At 32.9% G+C, this 18033-nt stretch overlaps 2 pseudogenes across 1 annotated transcript; both read right to left on the reverse strand.

Moving 5' to 3' along the window:
• Positions 1-4740, reverse strand: part of LOC149526972 (uncharacterized) — an 11801-nt pseudogene extending 7061 nt beyond the window's left edge.
• A 3820-nt stretch (positions 4741-8560) lies between these two features.
• LOC110419465 (pre-mRNA-splicing factor ATP-dependent RNA helicase DEAH7-like) lies at positions 8561-17831 on the reverse strand (annotated as a pseudogene). Its single transcript, XR_016351429.1, has 17 exons — positions 17510-17831; positions 17289-17333; positions 17075-17198; positions 16229-16450; positions 15359-15438; positions 15037-15265; positions 14531-14704; positions 14229-14374; positions 13859-13953; positions 13388-13496; positions 12112-12289; positions 11765-11993; positions 11493-11670; positions 10967-11215; positions 10631-10692; positions 10386-10536; positions 8561-10296 (listed from the first exon to the last, which is right to left on the reverse strand). The product of XR_016351429.1 is annotated as a pre-mRNA-splicing factor ATP-dependent RNA helicase DEAH7-like (transcript).
• Between the last annotated feature and the right edge of the window lie 202 nt (positions 17832-18033).

Genomic DNA, 18033 nt, shown 5'->3' on the forward strand with positions numbered 1-18033 from the left:
TGAGACTTAAATGATCACAAGATACCAAGCATTTTGTGATCTCCTTGTCACATGAGTTGTAAGCAAGGATCTTAGCAATGTCACCTTGACTTAGAGTCAGGTTGAGGCTCATAAGAGTCAAACATGGAGATTATCCATATTCCATGTTGCTAATAATAGACGGATATGAATCTTAAGGGATTCAAGTCAATCCTTTTGTAGGGATTGGACCAAGATCTGTATGGTAGTTTCGACATGACAAACCCTAAATGAAAAATCCACCATAACATACATTTCGCACTATATGTGCTATTAGTCAACCAATGGAAGGGAATGATTGAATAGATCCCTGCTTCATCACTGTGTGAGCCTTGAGGACTTATATAGTCTAAATTTTATACCCTTTGGACTTAGATCTATGATATGAAGTTGAGATTTGGTGTTGCTACTTTAGCATGATTTCCAAGGGTAAAAAATGATATGATTTAGCAAAACATGACTACGAGAGCAATCAGATCTTAATGGATTAAGATGAGTATCTAAGAAAGAGTCATTATACATCTCACATACATGGTCTATAACTTATTGCCCGGGCGGTTATAAAAAACATTAGTTGTTAGATATAACCATAAGTTTAGACACATAAAGAGATTTTGCATAGCTTTTACATGTAGAAGGGATCAGAGATGCAAAATCTTGTGTGATAAAAATGATTTAGGTGTGACGAGAACTTGAGCGGTGTTATCTTAGTAAGATGGTAACTTAATATCTCACTGCTCACCGGTACCTTTTTTTTCTCGTTGGTTGCACATTCCATTTTTCCTGTATGACAATGAATGGAGAATGAGTTAAATTGTGAATGGTATAAGTTGATGCCAATGTGTGCAAGTGGGAGATGTTGCATTTAAATGTGGTGCATCCACATAGCATGCAACTTTATTAATTATTTATGGATAATTAAGTAATATTCAATTTATTAATATTAGATATTGTTCTGATATAACTTAATTGAATGTTTGAGATAGGATATAAATTTAAATTTAATTTGTTTAAATTTAAATAAGGATTAATTATATTTAAATTTAATTTGTTTAAATGTAAACATAATATCCTATCTCTATATCCCTAATACGTCTATAAATAGTGTATAAAACGTACTAGTTTCAATACATAGAAAAAGAGTGAACATAAGTTCTTTTGTAAGTCAAAAAAATCAAAAAAAAAAAAACTCTTTTCTCTTTTTTTTATTTCTCTTCATTCTTGAGGCACCATCAAAGGTTAGAGGGTTTTGAAATATGTAATTCCTTGTGGAGGACTCTAGTAGCCACTCCATCACAACTAGAGTGAAGAAATTATTGTGTACACGAAGTAGGATTTGTAAAACAAGTTTCTTTTATCAGAAAGGGAGTGGAATATTTATTTGAAAAGGTAAGCCTACTTTCCAATAGATCATATAACTATGAATTAACATTTAAGTGTTGAAACTATCTTAAATAAGTTGCTTATCAAAAAAATAAATAAATAAAGACTATCTTAAGTCATATTAAAATGGTGAAATCCAAGCAGCACCCATACCATTTGCCCTACCATAGCATTTGATTAAGAATTATTTTCCATCATAAAGCAATTCTGATAGTTTGTAGCAATGACGGCAAAGATGAAAACACTAACTTAGTTTAAATTACAAAGACAACCTTGAAATTTAGCTAAATCAGAAATCGGTTTCACATAAATCTTAAAATAGAGAAATTACATTCACCTCACAATACATAAATCACACACTAATTCATTTATTTAAAAACTATTCCAAAGTTTGCACGCAAAACATTGCATGGCTAATTGTAAGTCTTTAAAGAAATGCATGGTCCCATTTAGGTGGGGGTAAATGGTTACCTACTCTGTCCAAGGGTGTAGCGACATAGTAGAGAGTGGGGTAAAATAACACCAATCACCTTAAAGAAAATGTAAATTGTGTGCTAAGTAAGTTATCTAATATTGACCTCAGTAAATGGAGTAAAAAAGCCTTTTAAGAGAATGGAGTCAAAGAGTAAATTTCATCTTCACTCCAACACTTCAATTAGATAATTTCCTTTCTGTTAAATTATTTTGAATTGGTACATAAGCCACATGATAAACTGTAATCTAAAAGTCATGCAAGTAAAATGGGGGAACAATTGACCCAAGCCTGAAAAACCTGCCCAAAGGCGAAAACCCACCTTAACCTAATCTGAACTGACATCAAATGCCAATAATCCCAACCTGATCGCAAGGGTGTGTTTGGATGAGGAGTTTTGAAATTTTGAATATTGGAATTTGATGAGATACAAAAAATAAAACAAGTAAAAAAAAAAAAGAACAATGGTGTTAGAGATAGAAAAAGAAAAAGATGGAGAAAACATGTTATATTTAGTAATAATATTGAAAAGGTCAAGAAACATATTTAAAAAAGAGTTATTGTAGTTACAGTGAAAGAAAATATAAAAGTTATATGTACGAGGAAAGAGAACAAAAGTTTGTCTTACTAAAAAAATCAAGGAATTCACAAATGGTGTCATTTGAAATGAGACATTTGGGCCTTCAAAATCCCTTATCCAGATTCCAAGAATTTTGACAATCCCAATTTTTATTGTCATATATATATATACACGTAATAGAAAATTCATAACCCATAATAACCCAAAGTCCCAAACCCAAAACATCCCTGCCCCCAATTGCCACCTCCAGCCTAAGTGGCAACAGACCTTTGCAAATTATTGGATTAAATCATTTGAGCAAAACCTGATAGGGGAAGTATTTATAGTTTACAGACACATGCTTAGCATGAGCAAGAAATGACAAACAAGGGATGTCAATTTAGAAAAAAGAATTTTTTTTTAATAATTAAAAAAAAAGATTCGAACTCTATTCCTTAGACAGAAGATTAATACACTAACTAATAAATCGAATGCTATAGATCGTTGAAGAATTTTCAGAGACAAATCATCAAGAAAAGCTTAAAAGAAGCTGTTCCTAAACGATAACCTCCTTGACAGTATGAAAGAGGACCTAGTTATTCATAATAGAGTAGGTGGATTAAGTTATATTTTGTGGTCATTAAAAGTGGTGACAGCCTCAGAATCAAGCTAAACGCGTGAGGCCCATGATGACAACAAAGAGAGAAAGCAGAGTCGGGATGCCACGAATTGAGGAGAAAATAAAACTTTTATTAGAATGTTAAGGAAATAAAATCCTTAAAATTTTCAAAGGGAAAGGGCCAGTGTCTTAGAAACTGTAAGGAATAAGGAGGTTCCAACACATGATGCCAGAAATCATAGTACAAAGGTCATTTTGCAGAATCAAGTGGAAGAAGGTAACTGCCTCTATAACCACAGCCAGCTCAGTTAAGAAAATTCTCTTTTCATCTCCAAGCAGCACCCTGCTACAGGTTGAGAGCATAGATGGCAACCATGAAAACAGACTGCACTGTTCAACCAGATAACGAGCCATTGTATGCAACTGAACAGACTTTTTTCAGTATCTGCAAAGCAAAATAAATAAATAAAGTGCCTTACTTTTGAAGAAGCTCATCGACAACAGTACTAAATCTAGCAATAAAGTAACTTTAACATCCACTAATTCAAGCATAGAATTTGTTCCAATTACATTGGCTCTAAATATTGAACTTAAATGACATTGAATAAACGGAAGAAGACCAGTTAAGATTAAAAATGCAAAAATTCAATATCATATATGAAATAGACCACCAGCTTCAAACTTTCACAAGATAATGGGCCAAGCTGACATCCGAGTGCGTGTGTGTGTGTGTTCTGATCAAGAATACAACTTGAGAGTTGCCTTCGAAGCTTGGTTATGTGGAGAGCAGAGAAAATAAAAGCTTCTTAAGGAACCTCAAATTAATTAACAAAATCAAAGAGAAATTAATTTATGATTTTACCCTTTTTTGTAAAATGTTCATTTTTTATTCCTCTTTTTGGTCTCTCGAATTGGGCTTAATAATTTATTAAAATGTGGTTTTCCAAATAATAACTTTCAAAAATTCGAGCTAAAGGTAATTACTTTCTACCCCTATGATAAAAATTAGGAGTTCTATACACAACCTTGTGACACTTCCCTGTGGAGTTAATAGTTAGTTGGCAAATTGAATTATTTGACATTGACTCGTCTTGATATTTTCTTTTTTAGTGAGTGTAGTAAGTCAATTCATGTCAATGCCTACCACAATCCATTGGGATGCTTTGGTTCATATTTTAAAATATTTAGAAAGGGCATCTGGAAGAGGGGTTGTATATGGAGATCATGGACATACTTGACAACGTATTGATGCTGATTGGGTTTGTTCACTAGATGATAAGAAATCTACAAAAAGATATTATGTGTTTTCGACAGGAAATTTGGTATTATAGAAGAGTAAGAAGCCAAATGTACAGAGATGTCGATGGGTATGGTACCTACACCCAATCAAGTTGTAGAATACTCTTAGCTCTATAATTACTCAGATATTTTTTAAATTTATTACTTTAACCTGAACACTAATACATTCTCATTACAAATAATTACCCGAATCAATTTAAAAACCTAGTTATATTAAAGAAATTTATTTAACTCTTCGTGGCTACCTAATTACCCAAACCTAAATCCAAACCTATATCAATATACAATTAAATTATATTTTACAATTCACATCTATATTCTATACCATTCACTAATAATTTAATTTATAAAAGCAAATAAATAATAAAATTACAAGGTTACAGCAATCATTGTTTAATTCAAATTTATAAAAGCAAACAAACAATAATTATATTCTAATCTCACAACCTCTCTTTAAGTATATATATTATAAATTTATATAAATAAAGGTATATATATAATTAGTAATTTTATAAATTATAATTTTTATAACGTTAACACAAAATAGAAAGTAAATATGTTTATATTAAAAGTAAATATATCATAATAATTATATTTTTTATAAATTAATTCAATATATTACGTGTGTATGTGTGTGTGTATATATATATATTAAAAGATATTACAAGTTGATCCATAATCATATTTTCATTAATTAATTTAATTAACTCTATAGGTTTCTCTTTAATTACATAAAATTAAAAAAATAAGTTACAAAACTATTTTAATCTCAGTCTCTTTTTAAATATATATATATATATATATACATATATACTATTATAAGTTTACATAAACAAAGTTACATATATTATAACTAATAATTTTATAAGTTATAATTTTTGTAAAATACAAAATAGAAAATAAATATATTTATATTAAAAGTATGTATATATGATAGTCATTATATTTCTTATAATATGATAAAATATTCATATTATTTAAAGAGAAAATTATAAGAAATAACGCTCCTTATAAGTTCAGTTTAGAAATAATTATTAATATAAAGTTAACTGTTTTTATCCAATTGTAGCCATAAAATTATAAAAATACCCTTAAAAATATTTCAAATAAATTAAATATTCTCAATTTTTTTGTTCCGTCATTCGTCTGCCATGCTGCTATGTTTTCTATTTTTCTCTTTTCTCATCTAACTTTTTTTAATTTTACCACCATCACTATCTTTTTCTATATCTCCTCATCTCACTATATTGTCATCTATCTATAAATGAGCATAATATGGAATGTAACAATATATTCTTGGGTTTATTGATTTACATTCACAAAAAAACTCTTACTGTCTATCTCTTGCCATCTTATTATCGATTTACAAATCAAAAAGCAGGACATAGTGAGTAACAATAGCTTTTTGGGATTATTGATGTTGAGTTTTTCAATGATTCAAGTCTTGTATAACATGCCTTGGCATGTGATAAAATGATTCATGCCTTGGCATGCAACGTCAGTAGGAAAAAGAAGGCTTAACTTGTAATATCTAGTAATAACGTTTAGTATTGAAGCTTTGGCCTTACCATGTAACATATGGCGTTGACTCTTTGGTCTTAGCATGTGACATCTACTGCTAAAGCTTTAGCCTTTGCATGTAAAATCTGCTATTGAAGTTTTGGTGTATAACATCTTTTACTGAAATGTGTAACATTTTTTTGAATACAATGTGTAACAACACCATTTATTAAATATAGCATGTAACTTTGTCTTTTGTCTTTTACTATAACATAAACTCTTTTAGTTAAAACATGTAACAATTTATTTTTTCAACTGTAATAATATTTTTTTTGAACATGCCATGTAATAACAATATTTGTTAAATATGTGTAACTTGTTTCCTATCTTTATATTTTAGGAAGATATAAATTCTTAGAGTTAAGTACTTTCATAATAGAGATAAAGTTTAAATCAAAAAGGAATTTGACATAAAAATGAAGATGCATTGAAAAATTATTTAACATCAAATTGAGATAAAATGGATTTGGACAAAAAGATATTATCTTGAAAAAAACTTTCAATGTCAAACTGGGATAAAATGGATTTAGACAAAAAGATATTATCCAAAATACTTTAATTCGGATAATTAACTTTTGAGTTATTTTATTTGTTATATTTCTTGTAATTATAAAAAAAATGGCATTTAACATCAATAAGAAGAAAAAAGTTAAAAACAAAAAGTATGACACTCTGAATATGAAGAGATTTCATTTACGGTAATTTTGTCTAAAAGTATTTTTTCTTGACTATAAATAATTAAAAAAAGCTATTGTCAAAAACATATTATCTTTGAAGGCTAAAATAAGTCGTCCTTTATTTAACATAACTAATAACCTAATAGTTTTTTAATTTAAATATATTAATAACTTCACATTAATAATTTGACTAACAACTATATATCATTAATATATCTATCAATTTCTATCAAAATGAATTATACATAAATTGGTAACAATGTGAAGTGTTTCTCATCCTTACACAAGTTAAAATCCAAACACCAATAAAATTTTACATATTTATGTTAATTATCAGTTACATATTATATAAATATCAATAAAATATTATATAAATGGATTCAAGGTTCGAGGTCGAGACAAGTACTTGCTTAAACTTGGATATTGATATAATCGAGTTCGGCTAACAAGTACCCAATAGGTGGTACTTAAATCCTACTCGAACTTAATACGGGTAGTAAAATTATTATCCAAACCCATTTTAAACTAAATTATGAAATATCCTAACTTTGTATAATCAAGTTGGGTACTCGTGAGTACCTTGTAACAAGATACCCATTAATATCTCTAAAAATATGATGGCAAGGTCTAGTATAGAGTTTGAATATCGAGTTATGGCACAAATTACTTGTGAGCTTATGTAGATTTGTCATTTCTTGGAGGAGATTGGTTTTGTAGATTCATCTCTTACGAGATTATGGTGTGATAATCAGATAACTATATATATTTCTTCTAATCCGATGTTTTATGAAAAGAAATATATTGATGTTGATTGTTATTTTGTATGATAGAAGATTCAACAAAAATTGATTTCTACTTCCTATGTCTGCACAGGAGAGTAGTTAGCAAAATTGTTTACTAAAAAGCTTTCTCAAGTTAGAATTGATTATATTTGTAACAAACACGCATGATCAATATCTATGCTTCTATTAAATGGAGCATTAAAGACACATTTCTATAGTACACTTGGCTCCTCTTATTTCAAAATACATTATTAGGCCTATAGACGGTTTTTTTTTTTTTTTTGAAAAGTTAGGCTCCTTGACTTTTTATTTCCATTAGTCAACATTATTAACAAAAATAAAAAGTCATAATTAACCTCAAATAATTGAGAAATAAAAAATAAAAAATATCATATAATCTAATTTAATTAAATAATAATAAAAATATTTTTTATCAACTTAAAAAATAAAAAAGAGACATATAATGATGAAAAAAGAAAAAAAGAAAAAAAATTAAAAGAAAGAAAGAAAGAAAGAAATTATTCATGATTTTTTAATTAAAAATTCAAAAGACTCATAATTTTAGAGTGAAAAACGTCTAAACAAATTAAATAATAATATTCTAATTAAACTAGATATAATTTTTTTAATTATTTTTCCTTTTTTTTTTTTTTCTGTTTTCTCCTCTTTCCTTTCTCCTTTTCTTCTTGCTGATATCGAAAAATATAATAGTTCCTTCTTTTTCTTCTCCTTTCTTTCTCTCCTTGGATGGTCACACACCACCATGACTACAATCCAAAATCATTATCATCAAGACACCAACTACAAAAATTTAATAAATTTACAATATTTTAATAAATTCACAAAAGCTGGGTTGGTTAAATTTCAAAATTGATCTCATAAGAGCTCAGTTAAAAAAATACAAAAACCTCCCTAAAAACAAAAAGAATTATAACTAATTTAATTAGAACATTATTACTTAAATTTTTTAGATTACGATTTTTTTTTTATATTTTTAATTTTTCAATTATTAGAAGATAGTTATGACTTTCATATTTGTAAATAAATGGTAACAAAAAATCAAGAGACCTAACAATGCAATTAGAAACAAAAAGGATCAAAATGTACTTTAAAAGTATATTGAGGCAGATTTTTGTAAGTTTGACTGTCCTTTTCATATTCTCTATTCTATTATAAATACAATTAACCACATTATAGAAATAAACTTTTATCATATATATGAAAGTAGAAGTTAATAAACTTTTATCATATATATGAAAATAAAAGTTTACAAGGGGCGACAACAAACAACTGAGGGCAATTTTGTTAATTTCCAACTATTGAATATGATGTAATTTGCATTTACAAACCGAACTTCTTGGGTCTTAGATAAGTAGAAGAGCCCTGTCGCAACCCAGGCATTGAAACTTGCTGCTGCTGCTTTGCTCTCTTCTGCCTCTCCTTCTCCTTGCTTTCTCTCTCTGCCTCAGCTTGCGCCTTCCTCAAATTTTCCATTTCCTCCTCCATGGCAGTTTTCTCCTCCTTCTGTCTTTTCTTATGCTCTAACAATGTTGTATCTGACTCCTTCACAGAAAAGAACATGGGACCTAGTTCAGCCAGCCACTGTGGCTCCACTGCTGTAACACACTGCATGTACTCCTTTGTTGTCAAAATCAATTCGTGATAAACAACATACTCTGGAGTATAACCCAAACCATAAAGAGCACTGCTCGGTGCAAATGGCACGGCATTCCATTCCTGCAATTAACATACTCCCCAACACCCTTTAGTCTTGCAGCATTGTGAAAGTATGCAGAACAGATAGCTTTCCTTACAACATCCCAATCATATCCACAGGATGTTAGCGGGATTTTCAGTGTCTTGAGAATATCTAATAGCTGAGACCTCACCTCTCTGGCTTTCCTCAACCCTTTAACATGCAGAAAATGGTCATTACACCAGTCTCCTCGATACTGATTAGCTTTCCACTGCTGGTAAACATTAAGCAATGTTAAGTGATCAGATTCTGGTACAAAAAATTTTTCCCTTGCTGCATCGCTCTCTTCTGCTCTATCCTTAGGTCGGAAAAACACTGATGGACTGAAAGCATTGAAACAATGGTCAAAACCTCATCTATGCATTGTAGCTGTTCACCATCAAACAGCATCTTCGCAAGTGGGGGATCCAATGGGAACTCCACCATTTTCCATCCAATGTCAGTCAAGCCCCCAACATTGTTAAGTGCACCCAGGACCCATAACTGGTACATAGAATTCAGGATATTTTCCTGCGGTGGTGGATCCATGAAATCAAAATCTAGCAAGTTCTCAATTTTAAGAGACTTGAGCAGCAACACCACATTGCCAAGGTTGGTCCTCTGTATCTCAGGTACAGGAGCAGGTAGCATCTCATTCAAGTAAGCACTCTCTGTATACAACCTATAACATGTACCTGGCCCAGTTCTACCAGCACGTCCTGCACGCTGGTCAGCAGCAGCACGACTAACAGGGAAAACTTGAAGAGCATCCATACCCATCTTAGGTTATATACTTTCATTTACCATAACCAGTATCAATAACAAAAAAATTCCATCTACAGTCAGGATGTCTCAGCAATGTGGTGGCAACAATGCATTGCGAGCTCCATCTTCAGCCTTCTGGAATATCTTTGCTTGCAAATCAGCAGGCAACTGGAGTATATTGGGAGTATCAGAAGTTTAGGCACCCCTTTCCTAGTGGAGGAAATAAGCTGTTCTATTCGTTCTGCAAGGCATAACAAGCTGCCTCAATCTCATCTTGGCCAGTCATAAAGATGAGGATGTCACCAGGAGGGCTGGTGATGTGAATAGCATGGCCTGCTTCACTGCAGCTTCAACATAATCCTCACAAGGAGTCTACTGTACAAAATTGACGGGAAATGTTCTACCAGGGATGTGGAAAATCGGTACACTACAAAATATGAAAAGATATTTATTTCTATTGGATTGATTAGATGCAGAAGATGCCAGCACAAGCTGATATAAAAATATGAGACCTACCTTCCAAAGAAATTTGAAAATTTCTCTGCATTTAGAGTTGCAGATGTCACCATAAGCTTGAAATCAGGCGCTGGGCAACCACCTTTTCAGAATTCCAAAAAGCACATCTGTGCTTAGTGATCTCTCATGTGCCTCATCCATTACAATAACGCTGCAATAATAAAGTAAATAACAGAGCTCTTATCACTAATTCAGTAGTTGCAATTGGGATAGACTCGAAAATTTAAGATTTAGTTTCTCCTTACCGATACTTGTCAAGATCAGCATCCTTCAATGTTTCACGAAGGAGAACCCCATCAGTCATATACTGTAAAATCAAAGAAATAAAAAAGTTTAGCATATCATATCAGAACTGAAGCATGGCTAAGATACAGAAAAATGGGGCATAGCTCCCTACAATAAATTGGGGAAACTAATCAATTTTAGACGAAGATGATAGAAAGATGGGCAAACTGCATGAATATTAAACACAACTTAGTGCCCTCCTCCATCCCAAAAGATAACAATTTAAGCAATCACGATTATGTTTAACTGTATAGAGATTTTAAAATCTGTGTTCTAATGTAAATGGAGCCACTCACCTTAATTATGGTGGCTTGGCCCAGTCACATCTTCAAAACGTATGGCATAGCCAACTTTATCACCCAACTCTGTCTCCATCTCTTCACTAACTCGTTTGCAACACTCATGGCAGCCACACGCCTAGGTTGGGTACAACCAACTACACCATTTATAGCGTACCCATCTTCATGAAGATACTGTGTAAGTTGAGTTGTTTTTCCAGAGCCGGTTTCACCCACAACAACAACTACCTGATTTTCTCGAATCACCTGTCAAACAAGTAATTAAAAACAGAAAAAAGAGATGGTCAATAAACACTTGATATTTTAAAAGCATAGTCATATGATAGAATTTATCTTTGAAAGTCAAAAAGGAAAACATTAAAAAATTGTAAGGGGAACCTTTATATTCCTTTTGGAAAGCAGGAGTTTATCCTTGTGTGTGTGAGGTGGTTAATACCCCATTCCTCCAAGAGTAAGTGGCATGCTAGAGTTGTTATCTATTTCAAAATTAGACTAACAGACACTATCAGAGAAAATGACAAACCTGCAGTAACTCATCTCGCACTGAATATATGGGTAAGTATTGTCGCTGCTCTGCTTATGCTTTTGGACTTCGCAAATTCACTTACAGCCTCCCCCTTCTTCATATGCTGTGCAAATTTGGCATCTTCCTTAAAATCAATTTCACCATGTTCGCCTACTTCGGCAGTGTCAGCATCAATCTAGCAACCAATGTAGAGATGAATTAGTAAATCAACTACGTTGTCATTTTTTTAGAAAAAGAAATGGTCAAAAAATTACATTTATAAACCGTACCTGTTCTGCTGTTTTCTCAACTCCAAGGATATCACCAAGCTTAGAGCCTGCAAGCTCCCAAAATCGTTGGCGTGACTTATTCATGCTTTGCTTCTCATGAATTTCCCTAACCAGAGAAGATCCTTTGCGCGAAATTATAGCCAGTCTGATGTAGGATCTTTTATGGGCATGATTGGCTCTGCTTGTTTGGTGAAAACAATTCTGCCATCCAAGAATGGTGGTTTTGTATCTATGACAACAAAAAATATACACAACTTTTAGCTAAAAGTACAAAGCAGACATATTGGACTCACATCAGATAAAAAGTAGTTTCATAAATTAATAGAAAGATTATGATGTTGACTTACCATGTACAAGAAGAATCACCTTGCGTTCATCCTCATCGTCAAACTCAGTTTGCACCTCAGTACCTCTAACAGCTCCAGATCTCAAAAGCTGCCGGTCTTCCCACTGAGCATTATCAGCGGTAAGCTGAGACAACTTTTTGCTCTGAGCAAGCGACATCCTAGTCCCATCCCTTCGAACCTGTTTAGGAGATGGCACAGGTGTTTAGAAACCATTATGTTCTGCAAAGGACAACTAAAAGATTTGAAAGGAGCCAACAACAATCAGTTCATCTCAACGACTAAAATAGCAGTAAGGGGGAAAATACTTTCACCAAAAGGCAATCATGCATGGAAACATAACAAACAAACATACGCACACTTCACATAGTTTATGAGAGCACTCAGCCCATTCACAAATAAACCAACTGAATGTAACTTGAGAAAAAGAACAAGTTACTATCACCCGTCATCACCAAGGACAAGTCGCTTCAATTTAACCCTAAGAAGCATGCAAATAGAAAAACATGCCTGCATCCAAGGAACACATCTTTGACTGATTTCATCTAACGCTGGTCCATTGCACCAACAAGCCTCCGAATTAAAACCAACTTCACCTTTGTTCTCAAGAGATAACAGTTACCCGATAGTAATTATAGCTGGCAGTCAGTTAGTCAATTTGCAACAATATGTTATAGTTTCAGACTCAAAGTAAAACAGAGAAAGCAGTAATAACTTGTGAGAATATTGAGAAAATCAGCAAATTCAAACTAGGACAACTGAAGCCAAGAAAATAAAAGAAAATTAGACAAAAGTTATCCACTTATCTCAGCAGCAATAACTTGTGAGAATATTAAGAAATCAGCAAATTCAAACTAAGACAACTGAAGCCAAGAAAATTAGATAAAAGTTAATCACTCCACTTATTTCAATATCAAAATTACGAAGGAATTAAAATGACATAAGAAAAGCTGCTCCAGTTTTCTGCAAAACATTTGACCCTAAACACATTGGCTAGAAAAAGAATATACAAAAGGAGAAAACGAAGAGATGAAGAAGAAAGACCATGACAATTTATTTTATCATTATTTTAGAATAAATGTCTCTGATGTCTTTATTTATTTCAATGTAAAAGCTAAACCAAATTCATATCCAAATTTGCACATGCACGAAAGATAGTTAAATGAACAACTGCCGTAAGATCATGCATCCACCACGTTTAATATATAGTACATAGCCATGAAACATGATGCATACATTTAACATCAAATTATAGAATAAAAAGGCACTAAAATGATACCAGTCTTTTGGCCAACTCTGCTTCTTTCTTTTGGAATGAAGCTTCATCCCCAAGGAAAAATGACGAACTATCAGCATCGAACATGGTGTTTCCTTCTTCTCTATCATACCTACACAAGGAGATTCCAACAAGGAAAGTTAAGCCAACTTTGATACAGCATGAAGAAAGACCAGAAATGGATGACAGAATCAGTAATCAAATGAAGGGTCAAAAGCCACCAAATTGAGGCCAAATAATAGGACCTTATCACGATTTGATAAGTAAAAACCAAAATGATATCCCTTCATGCTTGGAAAACAATTCCAACAATTTTTACGGAAAGGAAAATGGCAAATAGAGTTCATGTTGTCTGAAAATATTTTTCCTAAGCTACTAACTTCAGTAATATTTCCATTTTCATCATATAAGTACCATAAATTTTAATCCCATATGAAGAGAGGAGTCCTAGGTTGAATTGAATTCATAATTTACCATGCACGGTCTGAATTATACTCCATCTCCAAGCGCATACTTTCTGTAATCTCATAATTTTGTTCTTCTGCTGGACCTGTCTTATCTCCTTCATCCTAAACAGTAAACATAACAAATAAAGACCCAAAAACAATGACAGAAGTAAAAAGATTTCTAGAAAGAGAAAAATTTATGGAAAAACAAAAAGCAATCTATTCAAGTAACCACAGATCACTGCCATTACGCACTATCAATTACTGGTTCATTAGCTTTCTAGAAATATAACTTAGAATGCATCACTCCTTCACTCCAACTCCAAAGAAAAGTACTTAAGAGGGGAAAATGGAGAGGAAAAGAAAAGAAAAGAAAATAGGACAATGCCATATGCTACCTCAAATGATTGTGAACTTTCCCTTGAAAAGCTAACTTGATGAGATGTCCGACCATATCTAGAACTTGAAGATTTTATTGATGCTCCAGAGGCTCGTATTGGAACTGGAGAAGGAGATGCATAGTCCCAAGGAGAAGCCCCACTAGCTGTACCTAATTTCAGCATGATGTTAAAAAAATTGTTTGCTCTCTTCATTCACAAATAAAGCAATAAAATAAGGCAAAAACAGTCCATACCAAAAGAAGGCAAAAACAGTCAATGACATCAAGGAAAAGAAAGGCTTTACATACTGAATAACATACCAGCAGAACGAGGTGTATGATCTCCCATCCATGGAGAAACTAATCTAGCATCAGGTGAAGCCCCAACAAACATTGGAGATGGAGAAGGTTGATGGCGCCTATTACTACCAGAGTAATTATCCCGGTGAGGAGTATCTTCCCATTCCCATTTCCCATCATCCCAATCAGATCTGCCTACAAAAGATTAAGATGTGAATAACACAATACCAACTACCTTTACTGCATTTCAGCAAAGATGCCAAAAAATAACAAATCATAAATCTAACATAGTACAAATTCTAGACCAGGAATGAATTTATATGTTATCAAGAACTTATTCAAACTCAACTATGTCTTAGTATCAATAAATCAAGTTTGGACACATTACTCCATTTTCCCCATTCCATCTAGCCTCAAAAACATGCACATGATTAAAAGTTTTTGCATGAAAATCCAAATGCAAACGATATTAGTTCAAAGATACAGAACCCTAACATGCACAAGTTCAATAAGCAGTTATCACATACCAGGTGTCCTCTTTCTACTTTCATATCTACTTCTGCTTCTTCCATAATATTCTTCATATCCACCATGAGTGTCTCTTCTATCCTCATAGTAGTGTCTTTTCCTTGCATTCCTGTTATTACTTCTAGAATCATCACTGAAATCTCTTCTCTCTCTATCACGTTCATCTGTCTCGTGCCTTAGCCTATTAGAAGAGACACTACGAGAACTCCGACTAGATGAAGTTGGAACCTTCAATTGAAAATAAAATCAGGCCCATATGTTTGAAAAATGTAAACAAAAAGAACAATACATAATAATAATGACAACAAATTTTTCACTTACATCTGTACTCCTAAGTTCACTTGAGCGAGGAGTCCCAAACATATCATCGCTGCCTCGTCTTTCTACAGTAACTGTACTTTCTGCAATATAGGAACAACAAAATATAATTGGATGATGAGACCCATAGCTTCAAGAAGGGAAACAAAAGAATACATCAACAAAGAAAGGAACACATGTCCATTCACAGAGAAGAGAAGCTCAAAGCTTGTCAAAAAAATTACTAGCAAAAGATGTGTACATCATCAGAATCACCACACCTGCCCCACCCCAACCTTTTAATCAAAATGACAAAAGGGATATGATATTAAGAATGTTCTTTAACTCTCTAGTGTAAACCATAAGGTTAAGAAAGCATGAGTTGCAAATCCATCTCAATAGCACTATATCAAAGGTAAATGCTGGTGATCCGCAAGCAAACAACTCAGTTGTCTCACTTCCTCTAAAAGCTAGGCTGACATCTTACTATGCGTCAAAGAGATAGTTACCCATTCCACAGGCAAAAATGCACACATACACAATTATATATCTGTAAAACACAATGGCCAGTTTCAAGAAAACAAAAGATACTGGGAAACAATGAGAGATCATAAGCACAGATAAAGCTTGGCCTACAAACCATAAAATTTTATGTTTGTGCTACCTTACCTGGAAACACTTCTACTCGATCAATTTCAAAAACTCAAGCTTTTAAAAAAAAAATGGTAGAAAGGGGTACAGGACGTGTAATCATTTAATTAGGTCATTATTTTCTGTAAGAGTTTTAATTGGAAGTTGGAAAAGAAATACAAGCATATTTCCTTACATTAAAAGACTACCATAACCTTAAAACCTTACTTAGCTTGTTTGACACAAAGTAAAATAAATAGATACCCGCATTAGTTGTTGCACTAGCTGCCTTATCACGATAGTGTCTGCTAGTATGGCTGCGGGTACCATTTGTAACAGTACTTTTAGTTTCTTCAACTCCATAAGATTCAGCTCTCTCATCTTCATCAATAGAAGCTGCAATGGAGGTAATGTTTTCCCTTGGGACCTTGAATCCACCATCAACTTTAGAATCTCCTTGCTTTTCGTTAGCACGAACATCCAAACCTACTAAATTAAAAAAATATTAATAACAAAATAAAAAGACTAAGATTTTTTTAGTAGGGGTGCGCAAATATCTAGAAGAGGCACTGAATTGTTAGTTGTAATTGTACCTGCAACTTTAACAAAGAAGAAGAAATGAACTGAGTACATAGTATAGTTAACAAAAAATGTGAAAGTAGCAAATGCATTAAGGTAACAAAGAAAACATCCTATTATTTTTCCTCGGTCAAAGAGAGAATTTACTAGAATCATGATAAGATCAGAGAGACCAAAGTACTCTCAAGAACAAAGCTACCAGTAACGGCTACAAAGAAACCGCTATCTAAAGCGGCAGATATGACAAACCGCTATCTGAAGCAGCAGAAAAAAACATTAACAAGTAAAAGCAAATCAAAATATTCAGGTCATCTAAATTTCATCACCAAGCCATAAGCATGATATTTCAAGATGTAACAAATTTTGCAAGTGTATCAGCAAGACTGTTAGTTCTCTAAATTTATTCTCAAATAAGACTATTAGAAGACATACTAATAGTTATCATATATACTTTATTCCTAAGATGCAGGACATGCATAGCATTATATTTTACAAAAGAAAATAATAGTGCCATGTTTACGCAAAACATACCTAAAACAGACTTCTTCCCAATAGGAGCTACATACTTCGGTCTATCCTTTGGGATAAACAATCCACCACCGCCATTGCTCACCTCAGGCTCCAATGTTTCCATCGTCTTATTCACATCAAATGACTGTTTGTAATCATAATACACATATATCAAAATCCAAAATATAAAGTTCATATTTAAAAAAAAAAAAACTCAATCTAATAATCAACCAACCTCCATTGTCCGAGCTCAGCAAAACTTCACAGATATTAATATGACCTGAAAATGCAATTAAAGAACAAACTTCATATCAATTTCAGTTAAACCCCAATTTCAAACTATTTTAAAAGAAAAAAAAAACACTTAAGGTGATAGACGATGCTACTGGGGAGACAATTAACGAATGATCTAAAACTTTGATGTTGCAAAAGTTACCGAAAGATTTGAAGACTCACTTTGTCCGGGCTTGATTTCTTTTTATTAAAGAGAGAAGACAAACACAAACAAACAGCAACCAATATTACCGAGAAAACTCAGAAAAATAACAGGTATTCTTTTCTTTCGAGAGAGGGTCCGGCCTGGAATTGATTTTAGATATTGAAAGTTTTAATCAATGAGTCGGAAGACGAGTAACAGAGAAGAGAAAAATTGAAAAGAATCCAGGCGAATGGTGGCAAAACGATCGTTTTCCGGTGAGGTTTTAGAGAGAGAATGGGGCAGAGAAGGGGTAGCCACGCAGAAGAGAGAGTGGCAGAGAAGGGGCAGCGGCGCAGGAGAGAGAGTAGGAAAGAAAAATAAGGCTAGGGTTGCACAATTAGGTTTTATAAAGATGGTTGAAACGACACCGTGTGGATAACGAAGAAAAAAGAAAAACAAAGGGGAAAGGAGTAAACGGTTCGTTTTACACTTACTAAACGACGCCGTTTCACTTGAAAGGATAAAACTTCCAGCACCAAAAGGTTCGTAGAGCAGGTTTGAC

The sequence above is a fragment of the Theobroma umbraticum genome, unplaced genomic scaffold, assembly GCF_002168275.2.
Source record: "Theobroma umbraticum cultivar Fairchild unplaced genomic scaffold, ASM216827v3 scaffold_67.0, whole genome shotgun sequence".
Lineage (NCBI taxonomy): Eukaryota > Viridiplantae > Streptophyta > Magnoliopsida > Malvales > Malvaceae > Theobroma > Theobroma umbraticum.